Raw genomic sequence first — 23,165 nt, forward strand, 5'->3', positions numbered from 1 at the left:
GTAAGCACCCCTTAGAATGGTCACAGTAGAGACATTATACCCACTTTAGGCAATCGATTACATATATGGACATAGACATCCTGAGCTCCTTGGGTGTAAAATGCAGGTTTCATAAATCTTTCTATTTCCTGATGCCAAATAGTACAGTGCCTTTTATGGAGTGGATGTTCATTCAGTGTTTGTGCAATGAATGAATATGAGCCAGGAATTTTAGTTTTGTTTTCCAAAATACCAAATACTTTATTAGCTCAAGGAATTTTTAAACTACTTATTATTATGGAAAATTTTAAACATACAAAATAAAATAGCATAAGGAACCCCCTCAGTTTTAACAGTTTATCAATATCTGATGTCTTATATTTCATTCTTTCTCTCCCCTTCTTTTCTTTAGTGATTTTAAAAAATATTTATTTTCTTTATTTGACTGCATCAGGTCTTAGCTGTGGCATGTGGGATCTTAGATCTTCATTGTGGCATGTGGGAACGTTTAGTTGCAGCATGCAAAATCTAGTTGTGGCATTTGGAATCTTTAGTTGAGACATGAGTACACTTAGATGTCACATGAGGGATCTAATTACCTGACCAGGGATCAAGCCCAGGTCCCCTCCTTTGGGAGCCTGGACTCCTAGCCACTGGACCTCCAGGGAAGTCCCTCCCCTTCGTCTTTATTGTTGTTTGGGATTTGCTTTAAAATAACCTACTTATTACTTCACACATAAATACTATAGTGTTCTTCATTTTTTAATATTTTAAAGTAGTAATAATTTCTGCATTTCATACAGAGTTTAACTTTCAAACCCTTTCTTTTCTAGTGTATGTGCCAGAGAAGGAGACTCCTATTGATTATAAGAAGAAAAATCCATTTGCTACATACAAGCTGGATATTTTTAAGTAGTTTTGTAACAAATATATTGCCTTTCTTAATCTTTTAAAAAACATATTAAAAGTTTGTAAAAACTACATTATCGTGATAAGCCCCTGTCTCAGGGACCTGAACCTGATTCTGCAAAATGTTCAGAATTGATATTAATGAATTAGTTTTTCTTTTAACAATTAAACAGCACAGAACACATGTTAAAACTTATTCTAGTAATTGCATTCTCAGTTTTGAAAAGTCTTGTTAAAAACCTATGGATTTTATGTTTTATTGTTTCTCTAAAATTGGATGACTCCATCATAAATATTAGTAAATAAAGCACTAGTTATCAATAAAGAAGTATGCCACAGAGTCCCTAGGAGATCTAACTTACTTATTTAGTAACACTAAGATGTTCTTTGCTTTTTCAGTGTACTGACAAAAGCAATAGTGGGTAAAACTGCTGGTGCCTTAGCATTCAAGGCAGTGGCCCCACACTGTATTAGTAGTCTTTGTATTCAACACCATACCCATCCTGTTAGAAAAAGACAGACACCATGTAGTTCATTAATGAATATTCTTGATTAAGAAGGAAAAATTGATTTTATTAAATCTCAACTCTTGGGTATACATCTTTTCAATAGTGTGTTTGATGAAATGGGAATACATAAAAAAATTTCTGCTGCATGTGGATGTACAGTGATTGCCCTGAGGAAAAGCACTTGTGCAGTTGTTTGAATTGCAAGCTAAACTAACCGCGTTTTTTAAAAAACAGAAAACGAATTTTTCTTAAAAGAGTGGATGATGCATTAACTGATTATTCAGAGCTGAATATTTGGCAGATATATTATCAAAAATGAATCGTGTGCTAGTCACTGAAAGGGAGACGACTGAGGGTATTTGTTGCCAATGATAAACATTTCAAACAAAAATTTACATTCTTGAAAACTTGCATCAGCCATCATGCAATCAATACTTTGACTTTTCTAATGAGGTTGGGGGTATTTTTAATGAAAGTGACTTGTTAGATATTGTAAAATGAAGTGTGACATTTGGATGATCTGTATTAGTTCCATATGATCCATGCATGATGTGAAATCAAGCATTTAAAATCCATCAATCAAGTAAAAGGTCCATTTAAACTACAAGACAAACCAATGGGTTTTAGTGTAACAGTACGAAAAAGTCATTGATTTGGTATCGGATTCCACACTGCAACTAACATTTAAGAAACTATAGCTGCCCCAGTTTTGGCGTGATATTAAGAAGAATATCTATAGTTATCCGGAAAGACTCCTAAAACACTTCCTTTTTCCAAACAATGTATCTGTAGGAGGCCACATTTTCTTCCTGTACTTGAATCAAAACAACATTGCAACAGGTGAATGCAGAAGCAGATACGAAAATCCAGCCTAAATTAAGCAAAAATGTAAACAATATCCTCTTCTCACTTTTTTTTTTTTCCTGCAAAATCTTTATTTCTTTTTGGTTCAGGGCTTGGGTGAGGTCCCCAGGATGGTTAAAAAAAACTGCCTAGTGGCTGCAGGGAGTGGTTCAGGCAGCAGCCCTGACTTCAGGGGGATGCAGAGGCGCCCCTCAAAGACCACTGGGCTCTAGAGACTCCAGTTGTATTTGAGGGTGAGTCCTTGGAAGAACTACTGGTTCAGCTTCACATCCTCCCACCCCGCCCCAGTCTATGGGGGTTGGGGATGGGGCTGATCAGGTGGTTGTAATCTACTTGACGAGTTTCATTTACTCCTCCAGGAAACAGCTCTCTAGGAAGTCACAGGTATTGTGGTCTGTGCAGCCAGAACCCAGGGCATGCAGGTCCACAGGGTCTGGCTCAGGTTCTTCTCCAGGGCCGTGGCAGTTTCCTTATTGTCCAGAGTTTTATTCCATTCATCTTGAGGACTGCTTCTGCACGTCCTAGAAGAGAGCATGGGATACTGTGCTGGTTTTGCATTTTCAAGAGACACTGTGCACCCTTGCCCTTTTCCACAGTGGACTCATGGAAGAAGTGGTTCACGCCCTCCAGAGCCACATCTTCATGGTGGAAACAGAAGCCCAGAGGGAGGTAGGTGTAGGGGGACCCAGATGCAGGATGACCTAGTGGTTGACCGCAGCTTTCATCTCGGTGAAATAATTCTGACCAAACTGGGAGCTCATGGTTGATGAGAAGTAAGGAGCAAAACCTCAAAAAAAAAAAAAAAAAAAAAAAAGGTGTTGATTGATTCCAGAGGCCAAGGATGGCAGAGTGGTTGATTCCAAAGATTATGACTGGGAAAGAGGTTGAGGGTGACCAGAGTCTGGGAAAGGGGGCGTCCCTGGATCTGTTGCATCCAAACACTGTTGAAGCAAGAAGCATCTATAGGAGTGCCGCATGCACTGCCTCCCCCCATTGATTTTTTAAGGTAGTTTTCATTTTTAAATGTTATTTATATTCAGATGCAGCAGGTTTATCGTTGTTTCTAAATAAATATCTTTAAAATTTCCTAGTTGTAATTTCTAATATGATAATAAACACTGATTTAACCCACATATTCAAAAGTTCTTTGAGATCCTCAGGTCCTGAGGCCAAAAAGTTTAGGAGATGGTGAGTTAATTGGGTTTTTTTGGTTTGTTCCCTGTCCTTTCCTGTTTCCTTTCCTTCCCTACCCTTTTTTTGAATGAGAGACCCTCAGAATAGGAAGATCTGGAGCACCTGACTTATTTCTTTATATGATTTTAATAGCTATGAACAGAACACAGATGTCTTTCCCCCATTTCATTGAGATATAATTGACATATAAAATTGTATTAGTCTAAGGTGTACAGTGAGATGATTTAATGTATGTATGTATTGTGAAATGTTTCCTACAGGTCTAGTTAACATCCACCACCCCACAGTTTCACTTTTTTTCCCCTGTGATGAGAACTTTTAAGATATACTTGCTTAGCAACTTTGAAATACACAATTCAGTATTGTTAACTGTGTATAGTCACCACAGATGTCTTCCAGATCAGTTCCTTATCCCATGTGTAGTTCAGTTGATAATCTGGAGGACCCGTGCTTTAAATCCTTTTATTTATTTCAACCTTTTGTTTTAGGACATTAAGATAAGGTATATAATTTAATATGTAATAAGACATCCTGTTTTTAAATGCTGATTACTTTGTTATGCAAATACAGAGCCAACAAATATTTTCTGTTGGAGAGATACCTCTTGGAATATTGAAATTAAGATGTTCTTATGGCTTATTTCTCCCTCAAATCATCACGTAAACCAGATCTACTTGATTGCTAAAACTGACACATCCACTCAACAGGAAGTTTGTGTACCTAAGACTGTTCTTAGTATAAATTTCCTAAACATTCTGATATAGCCCAAAATTACAGTAGCAATATCCTGCATCTTAATTTGATACCTGTTTTATGTTAGATCCCTTTGCATTATTTGTTTGTTTGTTTTATAACTCATGAAGATGGGTACAGTCCTATTCCATTAAAGAACAATAGATGAGTGTTATTGAGGTGTGGCATTAAGTACAGTGGGAGAGGCCTCCATTGTATGTGTCAGACATGGAAAGAATATACCCAGTACTGGGTGTGGTGGAGAGAGGATGACGTTTGAATGAAAGTAGGAAGGGACTTTAAAAATACTACATCTAGGTCTTGTGTCCTAACTGTGGATTACACCAACCCAACTATGAAACTCATGAAAATTTGGGTGTACCTCTTTCCTTCCTTTCCACCCAGGAGGGTGTGTAGGTCCACAGGTGCATGTGTGTGAACTTTTAACTTTATGGATTTGTTGGTAACATCTGAGAGAGAGCGTGAGCTTTATGTGTACAGATAAAACACAGGTTGGTTTCCATTGGCTTTCCCCAGCATTCATCATGATGGATTTGGAATGAAGTATAAAAGTTGTTTCATTCTGTGGCCTGCCTATAAAAATGTGAAATGTATTACACAACTCTTGCCACCATCGTCTATTTCCAAACCAGTTATCATTACCCATAGTAAAAATAAATGCTGTTTTCACGTATAGTCACACACATGCACAAACACAAACACTGATACCATCCCTCCATCAGCCCTGCACACCTGTGCATAACTCTTATGATGAGACATTTAGAAAATTACTGAAACTGGCTGAACTACTGATGGGATACAACAGTCTTAGGAAATGTCCTGGTATTTTACCAAGAAGTGCGTACTCAGTTTTGCTCAGTTGTGTCCGACTCTTTTCCTACTCCAGGGGATCTTCCTGACCCAGGGATCAAACCCACTTTTCCTGCATTGACAGGCAGATTCTTTACTGCTGCGCTATCTGGGAAGCCCCTAGGTAGAAGACAATCGTTTTTTAAAAGGAGTATCCATTCCTAGAACTTTTGTCACAATATTTTGCTGTTGAAATGAATTCTATTGTTATGATGCTGCTGCTGCTGCTGCTAAGTCACTTCAGTTGTGTCCGACTCTGTGCGACCCCATAGACAGCAGCTCTCCAGGCTCCCCCGTCCCTGGGATTCTCCAGGCAAGAACACTGGAGTGGGGTGCCATTTCCTTCTCCAGTGCATGAAAGCGAAAAGTGAAAGTGAAGTCGTTCAGTTGTGTCCAACTCTTTGAGACCCCGTGGACTGCAGCCTACCAGGCTTCTCCATCCATGGGATTTTCCAGGCAAAAGTACTGGAGTGGGGTGCCATTGCCTTCTCCGATGAATAGACTTTAAAATCAGCGCTTGAGTGTTGACAGATTTCACTGTGATCAAAGATTAGCCTTAGAGTTCAGAAAGCTAGAAAGCATATACATTTCAGATGACCATGAAAGCAAAAGGCAAGGGATCTGTTTCTGGGTAGCATGATCATTGAAGTTCATAGTACTTGGGACAGTGTTGTAAAGTGATAAGTGTAGCCAAAGAAAAGGTAAGGCAAGGAAAACCCAACATTTCTGGCCTGACACTGATACCGTTTTTTAAGTGGAGGCAATTACCTGTGCCCCAGTTTTCCCTGGAAAAGCCTGATTATATACACGTATGCCCTTTCTTCTAGTTAGTTCAAGGCGCTTGAGCATAGCTTACTACCCCACATAATCCCTGACTGGCCATAGGCAGCTAGAGCTATCCTTGTTTCACAGACGGTGAAACTGAGACCGGGAAAGCTGGAGAGGCTTGTTTTAGTGAGTCAGCAATGAAAACAGATGGAAAAACACGTCCTCTGGCTCTGACGCTCTATGTCTTCTGTTTTGGATTGTGTTGTCTTTTGATATTTCATGCAGTTTTTGTGATTGGTGAAATAAAGTGCTTGCATTAAGGAGACAGAGTATAATCCAATATCTACTAATGGTGGTTAATGATGAGAATAGGAGCACACTCTTGCCTCCTAATGTGGTGTGTCCCTATCCTTTTTATAAGCGAATGTAACACGAATTGTGTCCTTATTCTGAGAATTCAATATGTTATCTTAAAATGCTTCACTTTGTTTTATATTATTTACAAAGGACTGGCAGATCTATTATCTCAATTTCATACTTGTTAAGTAGATAGAGCAGATGGTATTATGCATATAATATACCAGATAGATGATAACAGTGGCTGCCACTTGCTGAGCACCTTGCTGGAACCAGCCCCTGTTATGTACTTATCTCATTTAATCATCATCAACACCCTTTGAAGTACGTGGAATTAGCTCCACTTTTATAAATATGAACCTGGGGCTTGGAGAAGCTAAGTTGTGTGATCAAGGTCACACAGATTTCAAGTCTGTCTGATTCCTAAGACCCAGATGCTCCCATTGCACTCCATTTCCTTTCAAGTGACTCACTTGCTCTATGTCCATCTTAGACATGGTCTCCGGAACCTAGGTCAGTACTCGTATTGATTTATTGTTGTCTCCCATAAAGGGCAAGAACTCACAACTCACCAGTTTCTTCATTGAGCAAGTAACTGATTAGAATTGCTAGACCAGTTAAAAAATTTTCAATAATAAACATATAGCAGTCACCACATATCTAATGCTTACCATGTGCCAGGCTATGATCTAAAATTTAAACACAGATTAAATCATTTAAGCATCACAACAATGTACAAAAGTTATTATTAAGTGACATAGTTACTATTATCATCCCTGGATGAGAAAACAGGCACAAGAGCTTAAGCAGTTTGCCCAAAGACAATGTAGAAAATTGTGGAGACAAGATTTGAACCAGTCTGGCTCAAAAATGCTGAGCTACTCAACAGTACTGCCTCTCAATAGAAAATTCAGTTCAGCAAGTGCTAGCTTAGTTCCTATATGCTGTGCTGTGCTTAGTCACTCAGTCAGGTCTGATTCTTTGTGACCCCATGGACTGTAGCCCACCAGGCTCCTCTGTCCATGGATTCTCCAGGCAAGAATACTGGAGTGGGTTGCCATGCCCTTCTCCAGGGGATCTTCCAGACCCAAGGATTGAACGCAGGTCTCCTGCATTGCAGGTGTATTCTTTACCCTCTGAGCCACCAGGGAAATCACTTCCTATATGCTGCTGCTGCTAAGTCGCTTCAGTTGTGTCCAACTCTGTGTGACCCCATAGACGGCAGCCTACCAGGCTTCCCTGTCCCTGGGATTCTCCAGGCAAGAACACTGGAGTGGGTTGCCATTTCCTTCTCCGATGCATGAAAGTGAAAAGTGAAAGTGAAGTCGCTCAGTCATGTCTGACTCTTTGCGACCCCATGGACTGCAGCCCACCAGGCTCCTCTGTCCATGGGATTTTCCAGGCAAGAGTACTGGAGTGGGGTGCCATTGCCTTCTCCATTCCTATATGCTAGGCTGGTAGAAAATACAATTTTTATACTTAATAGGTTACATTTTCAACAGCAAACAAGATGTAGATAATCACAGTAAATGCTCTGACATCTAGCATGTGGCATGTAAGCCTTGTATGAAGACATGAATAAGTATGGCTCGAGATGAATAATGGAACGTTAAATGGTCTGGGACAGTTAATTTGCCTTTCTAATGTACTTTCCTAAGGACGACTGACTTGGCCTCTGGGGGAGAAGTTGGTTCCTTGTGTTCTAAAATAAGCAGGTTACTTGGCTAATGTTTAAACTTTAAATAGGTATGTGGGTTGCAGCTATTTGACCTGAACCAACTTAAAATTCCTTTGTGTTTTTTGCATGATTTCAGCAGAGCTGAAAAAATTCACTTTTCTCTAAATGTTGTGAAGTTCAGATTTATTAATACTTGGCAAAATACTATAAGGCTGATAGGAAGGGGATTCATAAGTATTGTATCATTCCTTTGTCAGGATATTCTTTCTCTAGCAGGAAGTGTTATGACTTGCTCTGTAAAGTTGCAGTTGTAAGAAGAATGTTGGGTTTCCAGATTGGCAGTTCTGGGCGTGGGAGGTTCCTTCTATTAGTACTGTGAGAAACAGGCTTGCTCTCGTCCCAGAAGGGGAACTATTTTAATATTTCATTAGGCTCTAACTTTTATAGTATGGAATATTTAAGCAGAAATTGAAAAATCTCAAAATCCATATTATGTGTTTGGGTAGTTATACATTTGGAGACGCTTTCTAAATCTTATGTATTCAAATAGAAGCAAATTTGTTCTAAAAGAAAATTTTGAAGTTTAGAATCTGACATTTTCTAAATATATATGTATATTCTGTATTTTCTTTATTTGGGGAATATTTTAGGGACTTTTACTTTTTAAAAGTTGATTTTGTAGGCACTTCACTAGCAATCCAGCGGTTAGGACTTTGTCTTCTAATGCCAGGGGGTACTGGTTCGATCCTTTTCTGGGGAGCTAAAGTCCCACATGTCTCATGGCCAAAAAACCGAAACATAATACAGAGGCAATATTGTAACAAATTCAATACATGCTTTAAAAATGTTTTTAAAAGTTGGTTTTGTAACCCTAATTATATAGCTGTATCTATCTAGTCAGATGCTCAAAGGTTTAAATGACAGATCCTTACTTTATATCTTGGAGGTGGGGCAACAGGGAATGGAATTACAAATGCCTTTGAGCCGTGTTAAATGGTTTTTCAAAAATCTGTGACCTAGAAGTTGAGGGCAGCTATCCCGACAGAATATGACAGCAGTTGATCTAGTGTTTATTCATACTTCCCAAAATACATTGAAAATCATTGGTGATAAGATTTTGGTGGTGTTAAATAACATGGTAATGATACTGATTTCTGATGCTCACAGACTCCACCAGGGTTTTCTATCACATAGTGGTCATATAAGCTTTATTTCTCTTATTTCAGAATAGTTGGTTCTATAAATCTTGACTCTGAATCAAGGGTAACCTCTTAGTTGTTCTTACTACAACTCAAATGAAGTAAAAAGTGAAGAAACAAAAGAATCTAGCTTTCTTGATTAATAGGTACCTTATTTGAGAACATATAAGCAAAGTATGTTATACTACAGGAGGCAATTTCAATGACTAATAGAATAAACTTTCAGCTTAGCTCAAAGTCTAAGCTGAAATTTTATCTCTAGTGATTCTGAGCTGTACATCACAATATTTTGTTTTGAATTAACTAGTCTGATCTTGCCTTGAGAGAGATATATATCTAAAGGTTGCCCTTGGCTGCAGTGTTAATTTTCATAGGAGAATGGAAATACTCCTCAGGTATGCAGGTTAGTTAATTTCATTAGAAGCAGATATGATTTTTTTCATAAATCATTCAGATATTTTTGGAAAGTGTCAAAGTTTATTTAGGCAATGAGGAAGGGATTGGACCTTTTTAAAAAAGAATACGCTATTTCAATCCAAGGACTTAATAATTCTTAGCTTTGTAAAAATGGAGGAGAGGTATAACTTTGTTGTATCTTTGGGTTTGATACAGTATTCTTCATAACAAGAAATGGGGGCTTTTTTTTAAATTTGGCATAGATATTTTATTTTTTGTTAAGAAGAGCTAGGAAATAAAACACATTTAGAATATGAAATGGGAGAAAGATTCATTGTAAATGGAATAAATATGATGTGAGTTTATGTTTAAGATGTACATTAAATGAGTACAACACTCTTGTCTGGCAAGAATTTAAAGAATGTCTTCAATATGACTATTGATTTGACTGTTTCTGTTGGGAAAATTATTAACTTATTTTTAAATAGTCATTGCTTAAACATCTTAGAAAGGAAACTTTTACTTAAAATGGAAGTATTTGATATTCCTCCAGGAAATGACACAGGATTGGGCACTCTTTGGGGTTTAAGTGACTCATAGATATCGGTACTTGAAAAAAAAAAAAAAAAAGATCAATTAGAATCTAGCTTATGCTAGATTCTAGAGTAGAAGAAAGTTTATTTCCAGAAAGTGAACTCATTTAATAGCTACGTAGGGTGAAATCATTCACTAGATGTCTGGCGTTTGCTTTAAAATAATTCAGGGAAAAGAGAGGGGGTGAGAGAGAGGGAGAGCACACAGCTGAAGAGAGGACAGGTAAAGAGAATCAATGGGAAAATCCTGATAAATGTAGAATGTCGATAATAGGATTGTGAGTGATGTACAATTTTCTCTTCCGTATATCATAATAAAAAATTTAAGTATAGCTTTAGTTTGCAGCAATTTACATCTATTTCTAAATGATACTTTTATCTGTAAATTGCAGGTTTGTCAAAACATGATGTGTATTATTGTAAAGGTGAAATGTGCTGCTTGATTGTCAAAATTGTTGCCAAGCAAAAACTGTTTCTGAAAGAAAAAAAAAAAACTTTCTGTTTGACTTTCAGTTAAATTCAAAGGACAGGTTGCAAACATCTTGAAGAGTTTTGTAGTATCCTGAAGTATTAAATAGGAGTAGACAATTAAACCATGCTAACAGGCCAAGTGCATGTGAAGAATGTGGGTGCACTATTATGTCTAAAGTGTTTTGTTCCCGGCCTTCTTTACAGAGTGTGCATTTTTGAAACCACGCGAGACAGCTATTTAGCCTGCATTATGTTTGTTTCCTTTCCCTACTTGCCAACATCAATTTATTCAACAAACATTTTGTAAGGGCTTATTGTGAGCCAAGATACAAAGTCAAATAAGATACCAGCTCTGCTTTCAAGGAACTCACAGCCTAGCAGAGGAGATAGAGAAGCAGATGGTTATCACACACTGAGGAGGGTACCAGAATGGGGGAAGGGGAGTCAGTGGTCAGCAACCAGAACCCTATGCTGTGTCTCCTTTAAAATAACACAGATACAACAGTTGAGGTGGTTTAATTGATTGTAGGTATTGGAGAAATAGGGAGAAGACTAAGATGGCTCAGTTTAAGTCTGTGTGCCCCTGCCCCCATGTGTCACTGTGCAAAGAACAGCCTCCTTGGCTCCCCTGCCCCTCTTAATAAACCTTCACCCTTCTCTCCTGCATCCCCAGGCCTTGGTGGAGCAGCATACATGCAGAAGATAGCAATCTCTTCTTCACATCAACTAGTAAGCTAATGTTTAAGTGTCCTTGATGTTTTGGGATCCAACCAAGACAAAATTGCAGCTATATGCAGGCAGTTACTTGGCGCTGGATACAAGGGAGAGTTAGCCTTCAGTCTCTGATAGAACCTTCCAAAGTTCATTGCTCAATTGATTTGGAATTTGAAATGTATTTGTCATGTAAATAGTAGGTAAGATTTTTTTTAAGGTCACTTTACAAATGTCCCTGAAATGGTATGCTGTGTCACCAAAATGAGGTTTTCAGGTTTGTATTATTAGGATCTAAAGGAATTGTAGAAACATCGTTGTTAAATGTATCCAAATCAGTCAGCTGCTTTATTCTCTAGTTCCGACTCTTGTACAGCCTAACAGCATATAAGTGTATGTGTGCGTGTGTGTGCACGCTCAGTTGCTTATTCATGTCTGACGCTTTGGGACACAATGGACTGTAGCCCACCTGGTTCCTCTCACCATGGAATTTCCCAGGCAAGAATACTGAAGTGGGTTGTCATTTCCTTCTCCAAGGGAACTTCCTGACCCAGGGATTGAACCTGTATCTCCTGCATTGGCAGGCAGGTTCTTTAGCACTGTGTTACTAGGAAAGTCCATATATAACAGTGCTTCATGGGAAAATACTATCTGTTTTATTGGGAGTTATCTAGCAATGTCCTCTTGTGTACTTTTACCAATTTGTGGCTGAAATGTCAAGTAGAATTACCAGAGGATGTAGGCAGAAAAGAAACCTAGCTAGGCAAAATATGCTCTACTTGTTGAATTTTGCTTTCATCCTAGAAGCTTGTTCTCTACTTGACTGTAGTGAGCAACTTTTAATAATGCTGGAATAAATGCTGGAATAATAAACAGTAACATATTTCACCACTTATTCTGTCTGCTTTCACCTTTCCTAAACTTTCAGGGCTAGGAACCTGTGACTCAAAACAGGGAACCTGTGACACAGGTGAGACCATTTAGAGAGTAACTCATTTGTGACTTTCAGAGCAACAGATGATTGAGAAAGATCATATTAAAGCAACAGATGATTGAGAAAGATCATATTAACTCTGAAACTGCTATAGCTATTCCTTTACCAAGATTCCACTAAAGTTTTCTAAAAGGAAGCAAAGAAAACTCCAAGCTGCAGTCACCTGGAGAAAATAAGCTATAAGGTTAAAAACTAATCACTAAAAAAAAGAAAGAAACTATGGGTACCACAGTGATGGCTCTTGTGTGTTTAAAAAAAATCATATACTCAAATCACACTGATACTTGAGTGTGTGCTTATATTTATACTAAATTATTAGCACTGATACAATGAGAATAGATGTTTATAATAGCATATAAGAGGCTGAAATTAAGCGATATTAAATACAGGGTAATCCAACTCTATGCCCCAACCACTAATGCTGAAGAAGCTGAAGTTGAACAGTTCTATGAAGACCTACAAGACCTTGTAGAACTAACACCCCAAAAAGATGTCCTTTTCATTATAGGGGACTGGAATGCAAAAGTAGGCAGTCAAGAAACACCAGGAGTAACAGGCAAATTTGGCCTTGGAATGCAGAATGAAGCAGGGCAAAGACTAATAGAGTTTTGCCAAGAAAATGCACTGGTCATAGCAAACACCATCTTCCAACAACACAAGAGAAGACGCTACACATGGACATCACCAGATGGTCAACACCGAAATCAGACTGATTATATTCTTTGCAGTCAAAGATGGAGAAGCTCTATACAGTCAACAAAAACAAGACCAGGAGCTGACTGTGGCTCAGATCATGAACTCCATATTACCAAATTCAGACTTAAGTTGAAGAAAGTAGGGAAAACCGCTAGACCATTCAGGTATGACCTAAATCAAATCGCTTATGATTATACGGTGGAAGTGAGAAATAGATTTAAGGGCCTAGATCTGATAGATAGAGTGCCTGATGAACTATGGAATGAGGTTTGTGACACTGTACAGGTGACAGGGATCAAGACCATCCCCATGGAAAAGAAAGGCAAAAAAGCACAATGGCTGTCTGGGGAGGCCTTACAAATAGCTGTGAAAACAAGAGAAGTGAAAAGCAAAGGAGAAAAGGAAAGATATAAGCATCTGAATGCAGAGTTCCAAAGAATAGCAAGAAGAGATAAGAAAGCCTTCTTCAGTGATCAAGTCAAAGAAATAGAGGAAAACAACAGAATGGGAAAGACTAGAGATCTCTTCAAGAAAATTAGAGATACCAAGGGAACATTTCATGCAAAGATGGGCTTGATAAAGGACAGAAATGGTATGGACCTAACAGAAGCAGAAGATATTAAGAAGAGGTGGCAAAAATACACAGAAGAACTGTACAAAAAAGATCTTCACGACCAGGATAATCACGATGGTGTGATCACTCATCTAGAGCTAGACATCCTGGAATGTGAAGTCAAGTGGGCCTTAGAAAGCATCACTACGAACAAAGCTAGTGGAGGTGATGGAATTCCAGTGGAGCTATTTCAAATCCTGAAAGAGATGCTGTGAAAGTGCTGCACTCAATATGGCAGCAAATTTGCAAAACTCAGCAGTGGCCACAGGACTGGAAAAGGTCAGTTTTCATTCCACTCCCAAAGAAAGGCAATGCCAAATAATGCTCAAACTACCTCACAATTGCACTCATCTCACATGCTAGTAAGGTAATGCTCAAAATTCCCCAAGCTAGGCTTCAGCAATATGTGAACTGTGAACTTCCAGATGTTCAAGCTGGTTTTAGAAAAGGCAGAGGAACCAGAGATCAAATTGCAAACATCCACTGGATCATGGAAAAAGCAAGAGAGTTCCAGAAAAACATCTATTTCTGCTTTATTGACTATGCCAAAGCCTTTGACTGTGTGGATCACAATAAACTGTGGAAAATTCTGAAAGAGATGGGAATACCAGACCACCTGACCTGCCTCTTGAGAAATCTGTATGCAGGTCAGGAAGCAATAGTTAGAACTGGACATGGAACAACAGACTGGTTCCAAATAGGAAAAGGAGTGTGTCAAGGCTGTATACTGTCACCCTGCTTATTTAACTTATATGCAGAGTACATCATGAGAAACGCTGGACTGGAAGAAGCACAAGTTGGAATCAAGATTGCCAGGAGAAATATCAAGAACCTCAGATATGCAGATGACACCACCCTTATGGCAGAAAGTGAAGAGGAGCTAAAAAGCTTCTTGATGAAAGTAAAAGAGGAGAGTGGAAAAGTTGGCTTATAGCTCAACATTCAGAAAACGAAGATCATGGCATCTGGTCCCATCACTTCATGGGAAATAGATGGGGAAACAGTGGAAACAGTATCAGACTTTATTTTTTTGGGCTCCAAAATCACTGCAGATGGTGACTGCAGCCATGAAATTAAAAGACGCTTACTCCTTGGTAGAAAAGTTATGACCAACCTAGATAGCATATTGAAAAGCAGAGACATTACTTTGCCAGCTAAGGTCCGTCTAGTCAAGGCTACGGTTTTTCCAGTAGTCGTATGGATGTGAGAGTTGGACTGTGAAGAAGGCTGAGTGCCGAAGAATTGATGCTTTTGAACTGTGGTGTTGGAGAAGACTCTTGAGAGTCTCTTGGACTGCAAGGAGATGCAACCAGTCCATTCTGAAGGAGATCAGCCCTTGGTGTTCTTTGGAAGGAATGATGCTAAAGCTGAAACTCCAGTACTTTGGCCAGCTCATGCGAAGAGTTGACTCATTGGAAAAGACTCTGATGCTGGGAGGGATTGGGGGCAGGAGGAGAAGGGGACGACCGAGGATCAGATGGCTGGATGGCATCACGGACTCGATGGACGTGAATCTGAGTGAACTCCGGGAGTTGTTGATGGACAGGGAGGCCTGGCATGCTGCGATTCATGGGGTCACAAAGAGTCGGATACGACTGAGCGACTGAACTGAACTGAAATACAGGGAAGCAGAAACGTGTCATATATAGGAATGAATGTGCCACAAGAGAAGATCAGCATTCTTGTCCTTATTTTTAAAAAGTCTGACCTGTTTTTTGGTCAGTACCCACTTAACACCAATGTTTGGGAAAAAGAACGTTTAGAACGCTTTCATATATAGTCCTTAGTGTACCTGTTGCTGATAATCTGTATTTTACACAGTTACAGTTTTGGTGATTTCAGTTCAAGGATTAATTGAATCCCTTCTTTAAATAATGAAAATCAATTAGCATTAGCTAGAAGGGTCCCTATGTTCATTTTCTGGCAACTTTTTATATTTTTCAATATCGTGGTGACATTTGTTAAAAGTTGTGTTTTTTGGCTGCACCTGGCAGCATGTGGGATCTTAGTTCCCTAACCATGAGTCAAACCCATGCCCCCTGCAGTGGAAGCACAGGGTCCCAACCACTGGACAGGTAGTGAATTCCTGGTTAGTAATTTTAAAATTATCTTCTATAGGATATAATAGGCATGTGCCTTCTTTCCATAAAGCACTGTGTAGCCTCTACGTTTTCATTTTTATGGTAAGAGTAGTTAGTTACCTTCTCTCTCACATGCTCTTTACTTTATTGTTTTTTTTACATTTACTGCACAGCTCTGTTTTGGGCAAAGTCACTTAACTACCCTAAGTTTTTGTTTCTTCCCTAATTTCAGTAATCATTGGATATTGGGAATACTGGGAATTAACACCACACTCAAAACATTGCAGTCGGTTGAAATATGTTTTGAGACATACTTCTGTACCCAGCGTCCAGCAAAAGATTATCATTGTGGGAATATCCGAGAGGAAGATGAAGTTTAGATTCTGCTCCTGAGAAACAAACAATCTTGAAATAAGACATCAGAACAAGTAATTAGACAAGTATTTGTGTGCTGATGGTGAAAGAATGGTTGTCTTTAATGGGGGAAGATTATTCTCTTTGACCAAGTTTGAGGATCTGTGTGGAGGAGGCAGATGAACTGAATCTAGTAGGATAATGGATGTCCCAGCCAGACTGTCCTCACCCACTTATATAACTATAGGAGGATGTCTGTGATTAAATTGCCAAATTTTGTGGTGACATTCTAAATCCTGTGGGAGTTGAAGAGAAAGATCAGCAGGGGTGTGTAGTCATTGGAAAACATGGTTTGAGAGAGGATGAGGCTTCTGCTGAAACTTGAAGGATGAGTAGAATTTGGATAAGGAGATAAGAGGAATAAAGCAGAGGGCATTTTAAGTCTGAAAGATAGAAACAGAGAGAGGGAGTTCTTACTAGGAGGGAGAGATAGAGGTAGTGGGGTCAGGATAAAACAGAAGGTACTGAGGTTGGAGTTAGTAGGACATGTTCAGGAGGATAGTGCATGCTTGTGTGTGCTTAGTCGCTTCAGTTGTGTCCAACTCTCTGCGACCCTATAGACCGTAGCCTGCCAGGCTCCTCTGTCCATGGGATTCTCCAGGTAAGAATACTGGAGTGGGTTGACATTTCCTTCTCCACAGGAGGGTGGTAGTGATCAAAAAGCTAATTTTGAGTGTTGTTGAAAGGTTAAACTGGTTAGATGTGACTAGTAGGAATGCCAGAAGACCCAGAATACCCGGCAAAGTTTAGACAAGCCATTTCAACATAATAATTATAGCTTCCTGAAATGAGACTGACATGATCAAAATGGTTGTGAATCCTAGATGTGGACCTTTTTACTGAGAGGGTCCTACTGTATATAGCAAAAGGAACTCTGCTCAGTGTTTCATGGCAGCCTGGGTGGGAGAAGAGTTTGGGGGAGAATGGATACATGTAAATGAATGTCTGGGTCCCTTTGCTGTCCACCTGAAACTATCACACTAGTTAAATTGGCTATGAATGAGTGAAGTCGCTCAGTTGTGTCCGACTCTTTGTGACCCCATGGACTGTAGCCTAACCAGGTTCCTCCGTCCATGGGATTTTCCAGGTAAGAATATTGGAGTGGGTTGCCATTTCCTTCTCCAGGAAATCTTCCCGACCCAGGGATTGAACCCAGGTCTCCTGCATTTTAGGCAGATGCTTTACCGTCAGAGCCACCAGGGAAGATACATCAATACAAAATAAAAAGTTTAAAAAGAAAATAAAAGATTTATTGAGAATACACTTGTGTCCCTGTGTTGTGCTAAGTGCTGTGGTGAATACAGAGATGAGTAAGGTGTGTTACTATTTAAATAAGTTTATAGTCTTGTTGGGGAAATAAATTCATTCACTAAACTGTGATTGAGAAAGCTATAATATAGTATAACAATTGAGAATGCTGACTTTGGTGTTAGGTGGAGTTGGGTTGAGACCTAGGTCTCCCTCTCTTGAGCCATGTGACTGGGCAAGTTATTCAACTTCTGTAAGCCTGTTTGCTTTACTGTAAAATGGAAATAACAGTATTACGTGGTTCACAGAGTTTTTCTGAGAAGTAACTTTACATAATGTATAGCACAGTTCATTTATATAATAAATCCTCCATTAATGTTAACTGTTATAAGCTTACAATGATATATTATTATATTATCTTAATTATGATTATTACCTACTCTGTAGCTACTGTGAGAGGGGCTGGAAATACGAGGATGAAGGAGAAGCAGTCCCTTCCATCAAAAAGCTTTTGTATAATAGTATTAAATATTATCCTTTTGTGACTGTATTTTCCCTTTCAAAAATTGGTACATATGATCTGACAGTAAGATATTTAAAATTAGAGCTACCTGAAAGGATTCATGCTGGCTGTAATAGAAGAAAACAGTTCTGTGAGAGTCCTGGGAAAAGAGAATTTTTCCCTCAGGTGGGGACCATCCAAAGAGGCTTTCTCAAAGATTCTTCTGAAGAGTAGATGGGAGAGTAGATGCCCTGATTGGGGCAGAGGTTATCTTTATAGAGTGTGATTCCAGGGTGTGCAGTGCATGTAATGGGAAGAAACATTGGAAAGATAGGTATCAATACAGAAAAGTATGTAGGGTTCCTGGATGTTGTGCCGAAAAGTTAGGACTTGCTTTCATAGGGAATATACCTTAGATCTGCTCTTCAGGAAGTTAGCAGCATAAAGATTACTTAAGAGGGAGATAGGACTGTAGATAGACTAAAAGGTCTTTAGAAAAAGCTAGACATGAAGTGATAAAGGGCTATGATAATCCAAAGGGCTTAGTGATTTACCTCAATCTCCCTTTGTTTCTTGTGACCAAACTTCTTGAATTTATAAACCTGGAGATTGAGGAAAGTTGAAAAAGAGACTGAATTTGACAGCAGGGGTGTTCGAAAAGGGGAGAAATAACATGGAAAGTTCAAATGTAGACACTTAGACTTTCCTGACTGGGGTTTTCTTCTCTGACCTTCCTTCTCCCTTGGCCGGAAGGTCAAGTCCAGATTTTGAGTCTCAGCCTTCTAAATTAGACCCTGACTTTCTGCTCCAACTGTGTTTGTCACAAACCCTAGGCACAGTGCTCCAACCACACTATCTTTCTCTAGCGCCAGAATATCATCTTCTCTGTGCCTAGAGTGCTTTTACCAGTGATATCTGTCTGAGGATGTCCTCCTTATGTTTTAAGATGACGTTCAAAAGTCACATTCTCTGGAAAACTTCCTGAAGCCCATCACTGTCACCCTACCACTCAGTGACTAGCATGATGGCATTAATACTATGTCTTTGTTTTCCATCTTTGTCCCCTCTGGACAGTAAAGTCTTTGAGAGGATACTTTGGATCCTAAATCTCTATATATGCAGTACCCAACACAGTGCCTGGTACATACTAAACATTCACCTAAGGTTGAATATAAATGAATAAGTTGGGTGAGTATGATAGACATTCAAGCTGAAATCTTCTCAAGTCGTTTGGAAACATGTCACTAGAGCTTGAGTAATCAGAGTGAGAGTGGGTGAGCTTTAACTCATAGGGTTGCATGCCCATCTGACCTGGAGACTAGTGCTGTTGACTTACCAGTTAGGGAGGAGGCAGGGTGGCAGTTTCTGTTGGTACAGTTAGGTATGTGAAGTGTGGGTGTTCTGAAGCATTGCCTGTTTTGGACAGAGGAAGGTGACAAATACACAAATACAAATAATGTATTCTTCCATGTTTTATCCACCTTCTCTTCTTCATGATTTGAACTTATCAGCTTAACTGTGTGTGTGTGACCAAATCGCTGATTTTAAGTCATCAGCCTCACTTGCCCAATTCTGTTTACCTGCTAGTGGCTGATGAATAGCTCCTGCTTTTATCTTTAGTTCCTTTCAATTTCAAGAAAAAAATACAAAATTCATAATCAACTCTTGATTATCCATGGTTGATTTTCCCACTGTGTGTGCCCTGCTGCCTGAGCCACGGTTTGTTGTGATTGACACAGATTAGTAAATTTAGTCTTCTGCATTCCTAAAGTGAATCGCTTTAGGGGATAAAAACAGGCACTGTCTCCCACCCCCAACCCCTGCCGCCTCCACCCCCCCATCAAATGCTTTTCAGAATTTGAGTAATTGTTTCTGGTAGTTGGTTGTAGGTACACCTTTCTCAGCAAAGATTTGTATTCTGGGTTTAAGTATAGTTAAATGAGCCAGTGGAGTGGTTTCGTAATTGCTGTATTGTTAGTCAAACGCTGTAATTAGGGATGACTTCATAGGCATAAGATTCTTCTATGGGTGACGCCCTGAATTCAGATTCAGTTGTATACCATATCCTTTTATGAAAAAACAAACAAACAAAGTTTTGTTTGCTTTTGTTTCATTCCCTTATTTAAAAATCTGTTTTCCTGTCTCTTGATGTTTAAGGAGAGAGAAGGTTTGCTTTTTTTTCCTGCTGTTTTCCCTTTATAGAAAAGGTCAGCACTGGAGCTAGGGAGGAAAACAGAATTTGGGACAAAGTGCTCTGCCGATGACGGAATTCAGCAAAATGGAGAGACCCTGGAAGCTTTTATTTTTGTTTGGTATTTCATTTGGCTAAATTGAAATGGAGGGAAAATATATAAATATATTTCTTTATTTTTTTTTAATATCAGTGCCTGCTCTCTCTCCATATAAATAAAGTTCTTTTTTTTTTGTGGGAAGATAGACTGGGGAAAATGACACATTTCAACATATTTCAACAGTCAGACTTTCTTTTTGCCTACCCGTCACATACTGTGAAATTTTATTCAGCGATAATATTTACCTTTTACTTCTTCACATTTCATTTTTCATTGCTCACAGGAAAAAAAGAACTGCAAAGTAGGAAGAATGTGACAGTATTGACAAGCTGTTAACTATTTTTTAAGTGGTCCTAATATAAAGTAAAAATTGGATTTAAAGAAAAAAGCAAAACTCTCCTGGCCATTCTTCAAGCTGTGTTTAGAAACTGGCCTTATGCAGGAGCCAAATTGACTCATGGGTAAAAAGTGGCTGACAAATTTTCATTAGTCCCAGCCTTCTTAAATTACTTTGATTTAAAGGCTTATAGTTTTTATATATGAAGGAGATCTATCATACTCTGCAGTTGATAATTATAGGGCAAAAGACATAACTTTTCATATATTTTATTTAAAAGGTTCTTAGTAGACCTCATGCCTTATATTTATATATAGCCTCTTAATTACTTAGGAATTGATTTGTTTCTCTTTTTCTTTCATTAAGGATTTGAAGTTGCTGTATAATGCTTAATGGTTTATAGTGTGCCTTCACATGCCATCTTTAATCTTCATCAGGACCCTAGGGAAGTAGTTATTATGGCTGTTTTCAAAGGAGGAAACTGAGGCTTAGAAAGATTAAATAAACTCACTCATAGACACACTGCTAGGAGGTTGTGGAGCCGGGACACTGATTGATGTCTTCTGATTCCACATCACTCAGTCTTCCTGTGTTAACATACTACATCCTTGGGTATGGAACAACAGTTTGCTGCAAGTATTCAGGATTCAATCAAGGTATTTATGGGGCAATAATCATCTGTTTTGCTTCCTAAACCCCAATCTGGCATGTTTTACTTATTTTGAGAGAAAGAGTACAATGAATGTCCTATAAAGAGGGTAGAGCTTTCAGTAATTTTAATTTGTACAGTTTCTAAAAATCTGATGTTCCTGGCAGTCTTCCCTAAATTATTTAAATGTGGTATTTTCTTCTAGGATAGTACTTAATTGCTGGATCAATTACCCAAGTACCCATAAGTAATCTTAAGGACAAACCTTTTTTAATTCATAGTGGGAAAAAATCTGCATTAAATAGTTAATTTAAATATTATGATTTTTGTCAACTGAGGTGTATATTGTGAGGCTTTTAAACTTTACATTGATTTCTTAGTTTTAGTTCAGGTGCTTTAGGGTACCATTTATTTACTTTTAAATAATCATAAATAAACAAAATGGAGTTTAAGTGGGAGACTCCTAAATTAAACTATGTTGTTATCCTGAACTAAACAAATATTCTTTGGGTAATATATACATGTTACAGTTCTTTTAATTCTTAGTTGTGCCTCTTCTTGTCTCCTGTAGCTGAAGAATCTGAGCTATCAGTGTAAAAGGGGTCACTTTAGGCTTTCATGATGGTATTTAGACAAGAATAAGAAATTAGGAAACTTGAAAGTGTATTTTGGGGTTTTTTTAATGATGTGTTTTATTAATTTTTTTAAGTAAGCATGTGCCTTGAAATCATTTCTATGAGATGTATGTATATCCTAATTTTGCAGGATGAACAAAAGTGCTACTTTCTTGGCCTGCTTGAGATGAATTTAATAATCCTTAAAGTCTTCAGAGTCTTTCCCCCATTTCTACCTTCTACTGCAACCACTAATTCATTTTGTGTCAAATTATTATTATCTACATATTTGTCTTCCCCAGATTATAAATACTTTGAGGGCAGGGACTAGACATATAACAGAGACCTGGGTAAAATTGTGTGAGGATAGAAGTGCATTTGTGTTAAGGGAGGGGTATAAAGAAGAGGGAAGAGATTTCTACCCTGTTAGCCCTGCTGCCTGCAAAGGGGAGAACTGGGAGAGAAGGACTGATTCAGAACCCGCTGGTTAGCCAGAATGAAAGGTGCTGCAGGTTGGGGTTGGGGGTGGATATGGGGTGGGTGGGAGGTATATATGTCCAGAACCACTTTTGCCTAATTTTCTCTTTTATAGAAGTGATATAACAGTATAAGAATAATATATTCTTTTTTTTTATTCTTTGGAACTCTGCATTTAGATGGGTATATCTCTCCATTTCTCCTTTGCCTTTTGCTTCTCTTTTTTTTTAATTTAAATTTTTTTTAAATTGGAGGCTAATTACTTTACAATATTGTACTGGTTCTGCCACACATCAACATGAATCCACCACGGGTGTACACGTGTTCCCCATCCTGAACCCCCTTCTCACCTCCCTCCCCGTACCATCCCTCTGGGTCATCCCAGTGCACCAGCCCCAAGCATCCTGTATCGAACCTAGACTGGCAATTCGTTCCTTATATGATATTATGCATGTTTCCATGACATTCTCCCAAATCATCCCACTCTCTCCCTCTTCCACAGAGTCCAAAAGACTGTTCTATACATCTGTGTCTCTTTCACTGTCTCGCATGCAGGGTTATTGTTACCATCTTTCTAAATTCCATATATATGCGTTAGGATACTGTATTTGTTTTTCTTTCTGGCTAACTTCACTCTGTATAATAGGCTCCAGTTTCATTCACCTCATTAGAACTGATTCAAATGTGTTCTTTTTAATGGCTGAGTAATACTCCATTGTGTACATGTACCACAGCTTTCTTATCCATTCATCTGCTGATGGACATCTAGGTTGCTTCCATATCCTGGCTATTAGAAACAGTGCTGCGATGAACATTGGGGTACACGTGTCTCTTTCAATTCTGGTTTCCTTGGTGTGTATGCCCAGCAGTGGGACTGCTGGGTCATAAGGCAGTTCTATTTCCAGTTTTTTAAGGAATCCCCACACTGTTCCATAGTGGCTGTACTAGTTTGCATTCCCACCAACAGTGTAAGAGGGTTCCCTTTTCTCCACACCCTCTGCAGCATTTATTGCTTGTAG

At 38.7% G+C, this 23,165-nt stretch overlaps 1 protein-coding gene across 2 annotated transcripts in view; it reads left to right on the forward strand.

Annotated features, from left to right (window-relative positions):
* Positions 1-23,165, forward strand: part of PLS3 (plastin 3) — a 99,864-nt gene that overhangs the window by 23,414 nt on the left and 53,285 nt on the right. The gene's annotated exons all lie outside the window — the stretch shown is intronic.

This window comes from Budorcas taxicolor, chromosome X (assembly GCF_023091745.1).
Source record: "Budorcas taxicolor isolate Tak-1 chromosome X, Takin1.1, whole genome shotgun sequence".
NCBI lineage: Eukaryota > Metazoa > Chordata > Mammalia > Artiodactyla > Bovidae > Budorcas > Budorcas taxicolor.